Source organism: Tenrec ecaudatus, chromosome 18 (assembly GCF_050624435.1).
Source record: "Tenrec ecaudatus isolate mTenEca1 chromosome 18, mTenEca1.hap1, whole genome shotgun sequence".
In the NCBI taxonomy this organism is placed as follows: domain Eukaryota; kingdom Metazoa; phylum Chordata; class Mammalia; order Afrosoricida; family Tenrecidae; genus Tenrec; species Tenrec ecaudatus.
In genome coordinates this window covers 71,119,022-71,134,478 of record NC_134547.1, presented here as the reverse complement: position 1 = coordinate 71,134,478, position 15,457 = coordinate 71,119,022, and the positions used below count along the sequence as shown (strand labels likewise).

General features: G+C 47.9%; 1 long non-coding RNA gene across 1 annotated transcript in view; it reads right to left on the bottom strand.

Annotated features, from left to right (window-relative positions):
* Nucleotides 1-15,457, bottom strand: part of LOC142431805 (uncharacterized) — a 319,297-nt gene that overhangs the window by 211,122 nt on the left and 92,718 nt on the right. The gene's annotated exons all lie outside the window — the stretch shown is intronic.

Below are 15,457 nucleotides of genomic sequence, written 5' to 3'. Positions count from 1 at the left end.
CTCCTTCAAGGGCCAGGTTGATAGTGCTCACTTTCACATAAAGACCCTATAAGACAAGATAGAACTGCCCCTGTGGGTTTCTGAGACTGTAACTCTTTTTTTGTTTTTAATATTTTATTAGGGGCTCATACAACTCTTATCACAATCCATACATACATCAATTGTGTAAAGCACATCTGTACATTCATTGCCCTCATCATTTTCAAAGTATTTGCTCTCCACTTAAGCCCCTGGCATCGGGTCCTCTTTTTTCCCCCTCCCTCCCCACTCCCCGCTCCCTCATGAGCCCTTGATAATTTATGTTATTATTTTGTCATATCTTGCCTGTCCGATGTCTCCCTTCACCTCATTTTCTGTCGTCCGTCCCCCAGGGAGGAGGTCACATGTAGATCCTTGTAATCGGCTCCCTCTTTCCAACCCACTCTTCCTCTACCCTCCCAGTATCGCCACTCACACCCCTGGTCCTAAAGGTATCATCTGCTCTGGATTCCCTGTGCCTCCAGTTCCTATCTGCACCAGTGTACATCCTCTGGTCTAGCCATACTTGCAAGGTAGAATTGGGATCATGGTAGTCGGGGAGGAGGAAGCATTTAGGAACTAGAGGACAATTGTATTTTTCATCCTTGTTACATCGCACCTTGACTGACTAGTCTCCACCCCTAGACCCCTCTGCAAGGGGATCTCCAGTGGCCGACAAAAGGGCTTTGGGTCTCCACTCAGTACTCCCCCTTCATTCACTATGGTAAGATATTTTTTGTTCTGATGATGCCTTATACCTGATCCCTTCAACACCTGGTGATCACACAGGCTAGTGTGCTTCTTCCATGTGGACTTTGTTGCTTCTGAGCTAGATGGCTGCTTGTTTACCTTCAGGCCTTTAAGACCCCAGATGCTATACCTTTTGATAGCCGGGCACCATCAGCTTTCTTCACCACATTTGCTTATGCACCCATTTGTCCTCAGCGATCGTATCATGGAGGTGTGCACCCAATGATATGATTTTTTTGTTCTTTGATGCCTGATAACTGGGCATAAAAAGTCCTGCCTTTCTCCCAAGGAGCAGCTGGTAGTTTTGAACTGTTGGCCTTGTGGTTAGCAACCCAATGCATAACCACTATGCAACCAGGGCTCATTACTCTGCCACTAGGGTTCCAAAGTTATATAGAATGTATAGTATGTGTGTGTGTATATATATTACATTATATAAGAATCATATCCGAAAAGCACTGTTATGTGTGTTTATACCCTTATGTGGGCTTATGAATATCATTCCTATATAAAGTCTATAATAACGAAGTGGATATTTAAGCACCTGACCCAACACCTTTCTTTCCAGGGTTGGGGCAATGGCCAGGCTGAGTGTTTAGGATGCAGAGTTCATTGTCACAGTTTCTCACACTAAGTGTTTCATAGCTAAAGGGAAAGGTAAACGATGTACAGTTTTTCAGGGCAGGAGGCATCAATAAAGGGATGGTATTTGTGGACCTAAGCCTGAGGACAAATATTCATGCCATCCTTTCCGGGCTCACTTATTTTGTGTATCATCAATGATGACCTTTTCATTAAAGGCCAATTTTCTGATACAGAGTTGCTTCCAGTCATAAGCCTGATGGCTTGATGGCATTCAGGGACCTCACTCATCCTAATATGGATCACAAAAAACAGTATTAGGATTGAATTTTTTTTTTTTTTGCAAAACAACTCTGGAGTCCTGGAATGAAACACCCAGTCAAAAGGGTTTAAAGACTTTGCTGGGAGCAGGTTGGGGAGCTGGAGGTGGGGGTGGGGGGGCAGGGGGAAGCACTCCCTGTCAGCACAGGTAATGGAGAGGCATAGGGCGTGAAGCTTTGCAAAGATCTCTGGGATGCACTGTGCAAATTAGTCTGAACCTCAGACTCCCCAGGACCAGCCAGCCACCTACCCACCATTCTCAGGGATGATGCAGCCCACAGCAGCTCCTCCAAGCAGCAAGGAGAATTGAGGCTGGAGTCTTCCATTTCCAGGCTCCATGGGAACCAACTACATCACCAGCACTGGCAGGAGGGACAGAGAAACTTAGCTGAGCTGTAAATGATTGTCTTCTCCTCCCTCTTTCTGTGCTGCCTTCCTCCCAGGACTGGGCATGGCTTTTCTGTTAAAGAGGCTGGTCAACTGGAGGTTGCTGGCTTCCCCAGGACAGAGAGCTGAGAAAGGCAGATGAGGAAGAACAACCCCAAAGCATGAGAGGGGAAAATGGCAGCAGCGAATCTCAGGCCTGGAGACAAAGCCACAGTCTTAAAAAGAAGGCTCATCAAAAGGAGTGCCATCCACTCCTGTTCCCTTCATTCAGGCCTAGCTAGTATCTGTCCTGTTTCTGCTCCCTCTTCCTGTGCATATCCTGGCTGTTTCTTAAGGGAAAGAGGACTCTTAAAGGGCCACATCTGTATTTGTCTCTGAGCAGACTTGCCCCACTTTTATGGTTACAGAAGTTCTGCTTTTTTCCAGTGAGACACACACCCCTTGTGATCCACATGGGCTCAAACTTGCTATTCACACATATATTCTCGGCACATGCACACACATACACCCCACCAGTATTTATAATTGGCCAGTTCAAAAATGGTCACATAAACGCCAATCCGCCTTTCCTTGACTATATATGAGCACCAACCATAGCTCTTTGGTCCTTCCTCTAAGGCATGAGGAGCTGGACCCCTTCCATGGGGGGGGGGGGGGTTGCTTCAAGACACAATGTGAAGACGCATTGTAGTGGTTAGGTTTTGTGCCAACTTGTTACATCTGGGAAGGTCGGGGGTGGAGTGCAGCCTATCAATACGTCACAGCCTGATAACATCTCCTTGGAGGTGGTTTATGAATTATTCTCCTTCAGAGCAGCCTGGGGTTTCAAACTGCTGACCTTGCAGCACAACACACAATACACTAAACTCCAAAACCTAAAACCAAACTCACTGCCATCAGGTCAATTTCAACTCATAGCAACCCTATGGGACAGGGTAGAACTGCCTCTGTTCATTTCCAAGACAAACTCCTATCGGAGTGGAGAGCCCAGCCTTTCTCCCTCCTGGTCATAGCGGCCCTATGTGTAACCACCACGCCATGAGAGCTTCTAGACATTATGAAATACAAATAAAGCAAAGAAAAGAAAGTCCCATGATATTCTGGTGGAGAAATCATGCTTCCTCCCTCAAAAAAAAACCCCTGCCATTAGTAAAAGACCATTTTATATAGTTATACATTCAGGCTGGGGGAGTTTTATATTTCCCCATAGCCCTTGCTGGGCATCGAGTGTTATCATGCTTGTGGGCAGTGGACACCGTTCAGCAATACAGCTGGGGAAGGAACAGTAGTTCATTAGACATGGCCACTTCTTGGTGAGCCCAACCCGGCTCCCAGCATCTTTCTCCCACCCCACACCAGCCAGCCATTTGGTAATTCAGTCTGTGTTTGTACCAACCACTGGGGTCAAATTCAGTGAAGGGTTGTTTTTAAAATAATCTTCTTTGACAACCTTCAAGTGCTGTCTACACTCAGACTTCAATCACTCCTCCTTTACTCAAAAAAAAAAAAAACCCCACTGCCACCGAGTCAATTTGACATAGAGTGAACCTTACGATCGATGGGGTAGGACTGCACCTATGAGCTTTTGAGACTGTAAATCTTTAAGGGAAAAGAAAGCCCCGTCTTTTGTGGTTAGGAGCCCAGTATATCACCACTACCCCATCGGGGCTCCCCTTCTTTTCTCTAGTCAACAATCGTTAAGGAATTCCTACTGCGGGTGGCTGTATGTGGCTCCAAAGAGCAGTGAGTACACCGGCCTGTTATTCTTGTGAAGACTGCCAATAAGTGCATTTCAGTCAGGCTGCAGTGCAGGAGACTTGGTGGTGGGCTCACAGGCTGGTCTGTCCTTGGGGAAAGTCAGAGCTCGGACTTAGGATCTTTGTCTATAACTTCCTGTTGCTGTGGGCTGAGTTGTGTCCCCCTAAAATATATGTTGATGCCCTAAACATGTGAATGTGGTTCTTTTGAATTGGGCTTTTCTCTTGCCACCCTAATGAGGTCAGGCAGGAGAAGCGAGCATCTCTAATCCTTTCTGCTGTATCAAATTCAAAACAAACTCAAGTGCACTGCCAACAAGTCCATGCTCACCCATAGCAACCTGATAGACAAAGGTAGACCTGCCCCCTGGGGTTTAGGAGGAGCTATGGTAGCAGCGGAGATCACTGGCACTCATAGCCACTGGCCATGTGACTTCAAGGTCTTCTTACTAAGGAGACAGGGTCTACCTCCCCACCCACCCAGCCCCTGGCCCTGGAGTCTGAGCTGAGCTTGTGACGTCTGTTGGCTGAACGAATGAAGAGGAAGTGGTGTGGCCTTGTTACACGGCTGGACCTCAAGGTCTTATTTCTGTTTAAAACTCTTATGCCTTGGCCACCATCAAGAGAACAAACTTGGAGTCACCAAAAGAGAGTAGCAGAGCTCCTCAGTTGCCTCCACCAAAACCAGACTACTTACCCAACCCCAGACACGTTGTGAGCCTAATCAAGATGGGCAGAGCCACCTGACTCCAGACACTTGGGCAATGACCACTTCTCCCTGGTTGTTTCTTAGGCAGTACCATATTAGCAGAGCCCTACGTTAAAAGGCACAAGACAGGAAGAGGAGGCATTTCAATACTAAGCTATTACAAAAGTAGCCACAAAGGCAGGGTACCACAGACTAGGTGGCTTTCAACAATAGAAACGCATTGTCTCGGAGCTCTGGGGTCATGTGTCTGGACTTGGGATGTCACTGGGAGTACAAACTCCCCTAAGACTCCAGGGAAGGATCCTGTCTCTCCTGGATCCTGGTCACCTTGCAGTGCCTTGGTGTACAACTTCATCATAACATCGCCAGCACACGTCCCTCTGTCTGTCTGTGTGTCTTCTCCTCTTTCATACAGACACCATTCAGATTAGGTTAGGCGGTGTAGTGGGTTACACATGAGGCCTGGTGGGTTATGCACTGAGTTTCTAACTGCAAGGAAAGCACCTGGAAACCACCAGCCTCTTTATGGAGAAAGATGAGGCTTCCTACCCCCACAAAGAGTTCTTCTTGGAAACCCACAGGGGCAGTTCGATTCTGTCCTACAGGATCTGCTGGGAATCAGAATCAAATTGGCAGCAGTGAGTCTTGTTTTGTTTTCTACCCTGTTACAACCTCAAGTGAACTAATGACATGCAAAGAAGCTGTTTCCAAACAAGGTCAGATTCACAGGCTCCATTCAAGGGATGCAATTCAATCAACAACACATGGTGCACACCCTTGGCATCTGACATCAGCGTTTTGCACTGAAGGCTCCTCAAGGACTAGATCTGGAGGGGGGAGATGGGCATGCATGCCGTGAACAACTTGAGAGCAAGCAGATACCAGAGGGGAGCAAAGGAACGGGGAGATGGTAGAGTTCAATGTAGCATCACTGTAGCCTATGTGGCAATCAGCACCAGAGACAAGATGCTTGAAAACCCCCACAGACCCTGCAGGTGAATCCCATCTAAGCTGGAGACCTGAGCTCCTTGCCGCCAGCATGCTGGCTCCGTGCCTTCACACCTACACTGGGCTCCCTCCCCTCCCCTTTCCAGTGCTCTTTCCCAAGGCAAGATCACTCTCCCAGACAGACTAGTGAGGGCTCAAACAGGAATGAGAGGCTCTGCTTTCTCTCTCGTCTCTTTAAATCTCCCCCAAGCAGTGCTCCCCTTATTCTCCAATTTTTCCCCCCAAATAGAAGTGAAAGGCTCTTTTTAGCTGTCGGTGGGATGTTTCTCCAGCTTAGGTTCTTCTGGGGTTTAGATTCAGACTGACAGGGGTTTGCAGCTCAGATCTGCCATGGAGCAAGTAACTGAAGGCCGATGGTGCTAGAAACTGAATAGTGCACCCCCCCACCCCCCCAAAAAAATAATGTTCAAGTCCAACCTTCCTTCCTGTGAATGTGGCCTTACTTGCAAATAGCTTCTTTTTTATTTTTTAAATAAATTAAATCAAGCACGGTCAGGCCAAAGTGGGGTGGATCCTAGTCCTAATCCCTTCCAAGTGGTGTCTTCTAAAGGCAGAGGCAGGCCCGGAGTGAGAGCCATTCATGGGGCTGAGGGGAAAAGATACCATGTGAGGATCTGTCCTCAAGCCAAATCATACCCAGAGCCAAGATCGAGGCTCAGAGCCTGGATTCCGAAGCACTGCCTGTTTCTGTTATCTAGAGTCATCCCAAAGCAAAAGGCAGACTCACAGCCCTCGAGTCAATGCTGACTCCTAGCGACCCTACAGAGCAGGGTAGAACTGTCCCTGTGACTTTCTGAGACTGAGATTCTTTTTTTTTTAATAGTTACAATGAAAATGTTTTTTTAATTTACTTTTTATTTTAATAAATCATTTTATTGGGGGTTCTTATAGCTCTTACAGTGTGACCCACTTGATCTCACTCTTCACTTCATGGCAGGGATGGACTCCTGGTGCCTCCGAGGTTGGCCCAGACATATATCAGGTGGTGTCTGGGTGGCCAGTGTAATGTTTGGGAGGAGACAGGGTGAGGGGGTAGGGAAAGCTGGCTCCAGGACAAAGTGTGACGGCACAAGATTCCATTCTGCGATTCAGAATGATGCGCAGGGTCAAAGCCAGGATTGACCACAACTAACTAACACGTCCGAAAGCGAAACAGTGGGTACGGTGGCCCTGCTGGGAAAACATCATGTGTTTGCTAGAAAAACGTAATTTATGCCACAGGCTTGCCAGAGTCCGACTCAGAGCCGGTGCCCAATGTGCAGCAGCAGCAAACTACCTTATGCACAAGGCCATCCTTTAAACCGGACACAATTTTAGTTCACGCTTTCTCATGTTTTCCTCCTGCCTCTACGCCCTCTCACTCTCTGGACTTGTCTGAGAGCTCCGCACACAGACACACGGCTCCAAGTAGCCTTTTCATCTTTGTTAGGATCGCACGGTGCCTCATTCCCAAGGGGGGACATTGACCAAGACTGGAGCCCCCATCCCAGCACAGCAGGGAACCATCTCAGCACTCAGCCAGCCTTGGAAGCACTGACAGTGATGCTCACTGTTTAACAGTTGTCCACGCTCACAGCCCCGGTAGGGCTCAGCCTAGCTCTGCAGTGGCGTCACGCAGACCTCAGCCCCAAGGGAGCCCCCATTCCCCCTGCGGCGGCCACCACAAAGATTAGTTGGTGTGTTAGTCCAGGTTGACTAGAGAAACAAATTCGTTGACACTGATATTTGTAAGAGAGAACATTATATCATTATATGTGTGTGCGCATGACTTGCCTGTTATGTCAGACATCACTCAAGAACCTGCCTTTGGAAGCAGCTTTTCTCTCAGGGAATCCTTTGCCAGTTAACACTGGAGAACTTCCGTCTAACAGAGGCGGTCAGGACCAGCTTTGGGGATTCTGATACACACACACACACACACACACACACAAACACCACTCCCCCCACCCCACCCCCACCCACTCCCCACCCACCCAAGAGTGGGGACTGTCTCCAGGTTTTTCCTGCCACACTCACTTGCAGTGACCATCACTATCAAACGTAATTCCAAGTTAGAGCACTTCAGACGAGCCTGAGCCCCCTCCCCAGAGCCGGTAGTGGGACCTACATAGCAGGCTAAGGGGAAGTGGACATTGCCCAAGGAGAGGCCACACCATGACCTGTCCTTCCTGGGGGATATCCCAGAGGCCATCGAGTCACACATCTCTGCCTGAACCCCTGGAATACCTTTTCTCCTCCAGTAACTGGCTGTGTGGGACCCTGACACCTCAAGCCCTGCTATTTTAGATGCCGGAATTGATGGCGCCATTCCCACCATGCCACCTCTTCCTCTCCCCTAGACAACTGTAATCACTCCTAGGAACCTCCTGAGCCCCCACCCCAGTCCCCACAGAGCAGCCAGAACCCGCTCTCTATAACACACAGCTGCTTAGAACCTGGCAGTGATGGATGTATTGCTCTTAGGAGAAATTAGAAACCCTTAGCTCGTTAGAAACAAGGAGCCCTGGTGGCATAGTGAGCTATGCATTGAGCAGCTAACGCAAGGTCAGCAGTTTGAATCCACCAACTACTCAGCAGAAGAAAGCTAAGGCTGCCTATTCCTATAAAGATCTGCAGTCTTAGAAACACGAACGGCGCTACTCTGCCCTACAGGACCACTATGAGTCAGAATCGGCTCAGTGGCGGTGAGTTTTTGTTCTCGTTCTTGTTCTGTTTTGAGCCCATTGGAACCATTTGCAACTATACCCACACTTACCTCCCACCACTCTCTACCGTAGTGGCTCTGCTTCTGTCAGATCCTCATCCTGGCTCTCTACAGTGCCAATCTCTCTCCTCGGAGTCTTGCACATTCTGTTCCCTGCCTGGAATGCTCTCCTCTCCCTGGTTCATTCTAACATGACCTTGGAGTGAGCTTAACTATCCCATCCCTGACCACTCTCCCTTTCTCCAATGAGCTCAGGCCTCATTAGCCTCTCGAGTTGGTCCCAGGGCAGCATTTATCAAAAGTGTGGTGAACTAATTATCTGTGTAATTATGTGCTCATTATCTGTCTCCCCAGCAGACTGTGACCTCACTTAGAAGCAGACTCATGGCTGCTGTACTCACCACTGTAGCTTCTGCCAAGCCAGGGACCAGTACATAGTGAGTGTTCAGAAAGCATTTGCTGAATGAGATGCAGGTGAACCATTCAGTAGGGCTCTTCTAGCCACAGCCTTTGTTCCTCCCACCAAACGACCATCACTTTCCTAATTGGTCATCATAAGAAATGGAGGAAAACCTGACTGGATGATATGATTCAACTGCCAGTGGTTATTAATAAGCTTAATTGTGATTGCCTTCCTGCTGGGTATAAAAAAAAACCATCTCAGAAGCAGGAAGGGGGATTTTACTGCCATCAAAAGAGAAGAACCAGAAGTGGGAGCTCTCTTTGGATCTGAGCTCCCTTTCAAGAGAGCCTCCTGGATCCAGGAGACAGCTATGGCACCAGAGGAGCAGCAGAAGAACAGCAACAGCAAAACTAGGATTGAGCACATGAGACAGAGTGGTGGACTTCCCAGCCCCGAGAGCAAGTAAAGCCAAGTGAGTGTCTTTAAGCAGATGACTGGCTTGTGGAGTAGGATGCCTCTGGGCACATAATTGGAGGAGCTGAGTTTGCTGACAACCGCCCCCCACCCTCCCGGAGCTGGAGCTGAGTGCCTTCAGGCTGAGCCTTATGGTTGAGTGGCCTGCCTTTTGGACATTAGGAACCCCAAAAGAGCTTTGTAGCATTGCCCAAGCAGGGAACAGGCCAGACCAAGAGGCTGAGGGCCAAACAAAAGCCTGTCTACAGGCACAGCACAGAAGAAATAGTCTTGACTAAACAAATGTACCCTGAGTGTTTCTTGCCAGGATTGTAACCTACGAACTTTCCTAGTAATGTCCACCACCGTGAGCATTGTCTGTGAGTGCTGTGTCTCCCTTGCAATGTATCCTAGAGCCCAGCTGAGAGGCAGAGCGTGCTTGGGGATGGATGGATGGATGGATGGATGGATGGATGGATGGATGGATGGATGGATGGAAGGAAGGAAGGTGATGGCATGTCTGACCTCTACTTTTGTCAATCAGCCTTGGGAGATGCAGGGGGTCAGTAGTGAACCCTATGCCAGTTCCTACATTGAATAAGGAAGCCCAGGGAAGAAATGGAAATTTGTTAATAAGGCCCTCTTTCCTACCTGGAGGACTTTCAGGGACTGCTGAGTAGCCAAGTCTCCACAAGGGTATGTCCTGCTTCATGCAAACTTTTTGGTCCACCCTTGAACCATCCACAAATTCAAAAAGACAACCTTTGCCAAATGCATGGCATCTTTTTTTTTTTCATGACAAAAGGGGTTCTTTGCTTTAACCCCCTGTCCCTCCACCAAAAATTTTCTCTGAAAGAAGTCTTTAAATAGTGTGTTCCCTCCGGTGCCCATAAGCCGTATTAAGAGCTCATTAATTATCTGCCAGGGAGGCTAGAACTAAGAGGCAAGTCGTAAGGATGGTTGCCAGGGGAAGAAATGATGATAAATCAGCACTTAAATGCGAGTGTAAATCATGGGGGAAGGAGGATCCGATTTACAGAAATGTGATTTGTACACAGCTGATCAGGGATTTTACTTCGTCGGGCGGAAACCCTGGCAACTTGGATCCACACTTACCCCCTTAGAAGGAGTCCTCCTCTCTGCTCTGCAGGTGTCTTTGGGCTGCTGCATTGGGGACTGGAATAAGACCAGCTGCCACCACTCATCTGCTGTCCCATCAACCCTCTGGCACACTTCAGGTGACCCAACCTGGCATAAGCACAGGGGCTTCTACAGTGGTCAAGTGGGCCTCACTCAGGAGGTGGCAATGGGACAAAAGAGGGTGCTCTAGGGCATACTGCTGGGGGCATAGAGGTTGCCCCATCAGGAAAGAACAACATTTGACTGAGCTGTCAGTGTTCATGACACCTCTGGGTAGTATTAACAGTTTACATGTTTGGACATTCACCAGAAAGTCAGCGGTTCTCATCCACCCAGAGACACCTCAGGAGAAAGGCCAAGTGATGTACTTTTGAAAACCCTGTGGGACACAATTCTCATCTAACACCTATGGTGTTGCCATGAGTCATATGCAAGGACACCCTGCCTGGATTTCATACTAGTGAGCCTGTGTGTCCCATCTAGGGGTCACCTGCCTACCTTCCTCCCAGTGCAGCTGGGTTCATCACAAACAGCACTGTTACTTAAAGCCACAAGATCCCGCCAGGGCTCTGCTGCCAGGATGAACCCTGGGACTCCTGTGAGGTACATCCCACCCATGACTACCCTGGGAGTGGTTTCCAGGTGCTTGCAGGAATCCGTCTCCCACAAGCTGCATCTGCCCTCCCCAGGGCTGCTGTATAACATGTCCATTTGGCTCCCTGGGGTGTACCGGGTTATTGGGTGGGCTGCTAACTACACAGTGAGCAGTTCACCAGCCTGTCTGTGGGAAAAAGACGAGGCTTTCTTCTCCTGTAAAGACTTACAGCCTCGGAAGCACAGAGGGCAGTTCGACATTGTTCAAAAAGGGTTGCTATAACTTGGTTGGGTCTTTTTTTCCTTCTCTGTGGTGCTCGGCTCTTTTCTTACATGGTCAAGGATAGTGTCCTTGGGTGTCGATGTATCTGACTACCCTCTCAACTGAGCTCCTTGAAGGTCAGGCCATGCCTGGGTTATTTTTATAGCCTCCGAAACCCCACTCGCTGTCACTGAGTCCATTCCAACTCACAGTAACCCTATAGGACAGGCTAGAACTGCCCCCATGGGTTTCCAAGATTGTAACTCTTTATGAGAATAGAAAGCCTTCTCTTTCTCCTGTGAAGTAGCTGGTGGTTTAGAATTGCTGACCTTGTGGTTAGCAGCCCAACATGTAGCCACCCAGCAAGTGTGCAGATGGTCCAGGAGTAACGGAATGCTTACCTTGGTTCTCCAATTGTTCCCGCCACCTGTGCTGACAAAAGGAGGGGGTAAGAAAATGACAAAAACATGGACAGTGGAAGCTGCTCATGGAACCTGAGGATCATTTCTACAGTTGTGTCCCCAGTCTTCATGAAATGTCAACAGCCTATGCTTGGGTCCTCCTTCATCATTCTAGTCTCTGTGGTCCATCCTAAAGAGGCCCCAGATCAGGTTTCTCCTCTAATCCCTGAATAATTTCTCCAGTTTCAGTGGCCTTGTACGTTTCCTCCTCCACCCATCTGTCAGTTTGTCATTCCGTGGTTGTCTGTGTATGGCTGTAATGCTGGAAGCTGTGCTACCAGTATTTTAAGCACTGGCAGGGTCACTCAAGGTAGACAGGTTTCACCATGCCTTTAGACCCAGGCAGACTAAGGAGAAAGCGCTGGAGATGTATTTGTGAAAATTAGTCAGTGAGAACCCTTGCTTCAGGCATGTCATCAGGAGGGATCTATTGCTATAGGAAGACATCCTATTCCGTGAAGTCAAGGGTCAGTGAGGGGACCCTTGACAAGATGGTGCAATAGCTGTGTGTTAGATTAGAGTGACTAGAGAATCAAATCCAGACACACTCATCTATATAAAATAAATAACTTTATATTAAAGAATAACTATATATTAAGAAGACATCCCAGTCCAGATCAAGTCCATAAGTCTGATATTAGCCCTTAAGTCCAATACTAGTCCAAAAATCCTTCTTCAGACTCCCACAGTCACAAGCAACAATGCAAAATGCAGGAAGATCACAGGCCAGTGGGTGCAAAGTCTTGTGGATCCGATGGTGGTGAAAGAATCTCAGCTCTGGCAGGTCTCAGCTCCATGGCTCACCAACAGGAAAGTGGAGCAGTGAGTGAGAAGTTCTCACAGAGTTCAGAAAGTCTCTGAGTGACTCACCAACAAGAAGATGAAGGCTTCCCAGAATCCTCATGACAAGGCCACACCCACAAGGAGGCATCATCAGGCTGTGACCCGGTTGACAGGCTAAACTCCACCCCTTCACTCTTAATACCCTCAAGTTGACACAAGATTATGTAACTACCACAAGCTGTAAATGTGGACTGGTACATGCTGGTGATTATGAGGATGACACAGGGCCAGGCAGTGTTCATGAGTTGCGGTTCACCTGATGGCATTTTATCTATACCTATCTATCCATTGAGCTACCTATCCATCCATCTGCCCACCCATCCATCTGCCCACCCATCCATCCATCTCTCTTGCATCCCCATGTGTGCCTACTGCCAATGCAGAAGGTGTGGCGGAATGTCAACATACATCCATAAGGTAGTTTCAGAATGAATGCAGTGAGAGGGAGGAGATATTTTTAATAAAAACGGCCATGTTATCAAGAGAGACCAATCCCTAAAGAAGGACATCATACTTGGTAAAGTAGAGGGGCAGCAGTAAAGAGGAGGGGACTCGACAAGACGGATGGCCACACTGACTGCAACAACGGACTCCAGCATAGGAACTGTGAGCCTGGGGCAGGACCAGGCATTGTTTGTTCTGTTGTACATCCACAGTCAAGCAGGGTAAGGAGAAAGCTCACCTTGGCCACCCTAGGCCAAGGTTAAATGCATTGTCCAAAAGTAAATTAAAGCGACGATAATATGGCAGTATAAACATAATCGTTGTGTGACAGGCAAGGCAGTGTGCTTGTGCGCACATTTGGCTGCCACCTAAATTTCATTTGGGACACGGTAAAAAACTGCCAAGCACAATTATATTTAACCATGTCACAAAGTCTAGGTCCTTAGAGTTGAGCTTACCTAATTAAGTCAGGTAGGAGCCCCTGCCTTGGTCCATCTGAGGCAAATAATTAAAGGAAAATCAAAGCTGTGGGTCCAAAATCTTGTCAAGGTGCCAATGTTTACCCATTTGTAAATACAGCCAGCCGCAGCCAGCCCTCCCCCGCTGACCCAGCAGAGATGATGGCACGCCCCTCTTTGCTTATGCAGGCTGCTAACTGCAGCTCTGCATGTCTACCACGAGATGGTAATCAGGACCTGAGGCCCTACAAAATCGGGAAATGCCTTCTGAAGCATCAAACAGAGATTAAATTGTCTTGCCCGTAGTTAATTTAAATTACAATTCTTTGAAAGCCGGTATTGGATTACCAGTTCTCAAAAGACATGAAATTATATCTAAGGGAGACTCTATGAACCAGAATGTAGGATGAGAGAGTACATTCTTTTCTGGATCTTTCTAGATGCATGAGATTTTCTTTCTTTCTTTCTAATACATTGAATATAGAATTAGCTTTATACCAAAATTAAAAATAATCATTTACTTTGAGATGGAACATTACAGTGCATTTCCTCATGTATTTTCGCCTCTGGTGCCACTCGCTCTTTGGAACTGTAGATAAGGCAACGGGTAGCCGGCCCGCCATACCCTTGAACCCCTCCTGGTTCCCTTGGGTTTGCCCGCTGACTTTGGCGTGCTTTCGTTCCTAACCCCCAGTTCTGTTTTGGAGGCCTGTCCTGGGTTACTGGAAAACATTTTGCCCAGTTGGGTAAGAAGCTGGAAGGATCTTAGAATGGATACCTTCAACCTGTGACTAACAGTGCAATGGTTCCAAAGGCTCCCCTCTTGCTTCCAAAGACAAAGGAACAAATTCACCACCATTGAGTCAATTCTGACTCGTAGTGACCCTATAGGACAGGATAGAACTTCCCCTGAGGGTTTCTGAGACTATAACTCTACAGGAGTAGAAAGCCTCGGCTTTCTCCTGAGGAGCAGCTGATGATTTTGAACTGCTGGCCTTGCAGTTATTATCAGCTCACACTACAGCGTCCCCTGGTGAGAGGGGCTGCAGCCACAAGGCTTTGCCTGTGGTCATGGCCTTGCTGCTGCTCCTCCCTTCCCCTACCCGCTCCTCCCTAAGGGGGATTCCTTAATAAATCTTTTGGACATGAATCCTCTTTTCAGGAAAGTCCAACCTCAGACTCAGGCACAATTATCATCCTCATGCAGATGAAAATGTGGCAAAGGTAAGTGAGTTGCCCAAGATCAAGACAGCTGGGTCATTCCATTAATCCATCCTTTGGTCATTGCTTATTAAATGCCTACACCACAGGTCCCTAACTCCATTAAAATGCACAAGCTACTGAGGAAGATAGCAAGAACCACCTTGGAGCTGTAGTGCTGCACTTGGTGATGGAACAGCCCCACAGCCCTGGCTGCCTGCGCCTCTGCAAGTCTAGCCAGCTTGGTGCCCTTACTGCCTCTATCATGCCTGGGACTGGGGAAAAGACCAGGCACTCTGGGATCACTGAGTGACAGGGAGAATCTGATCACGAAAGAGCAAATACTACATTTTTCCCACTGCTCTAATTTCCTACCATATCCTAAAAGTGTTCTCCTGACTTCAATTAAGCTTGCCCTGGGCTCCTGAGCGTGGCAGATATTTAAAGTAAAGAATGAACTGTTTGGCCAGGTAAAAGTTTTCCTAAACATCCTCCCCTGGAAGGGGCTCAGCCCCTCGGCTGGGCTTCTGTGACTCAATAGTGACACCTGGTGGTCATCAGGGTGAGTCGCCCAGGCCCTGATCACACTTTGGGCAGAAGACAGGGCTCATAAAGGGGGTGCCTGGGTTCCCGTAAATAAACCCATGTATCAATCATCGATTGTGAGCCAGTTATTCTCTTGACCGGGTGCCAGAAGCATTAAACCTTCTGACTCCCACTTCAAGCCTCTATTCATTGACCCATTTGAAAGGATCCAATCCTTAGGAGACCGACAATCCCACTGTGGTTGCAGCATCTTAACTTAATATTCATATTTAAATGGTTTGATTAAAGGAATGCATCAAAGCACTTGGAAGTGGGGCCGGGCAGGAAGGAATGCCTAACTCCACTTCCAAGGATCTGATCCAAGCAAATAAATAAGTTATTTTCATTTTCAGTTTAACATAACAAGAATATTTTTAC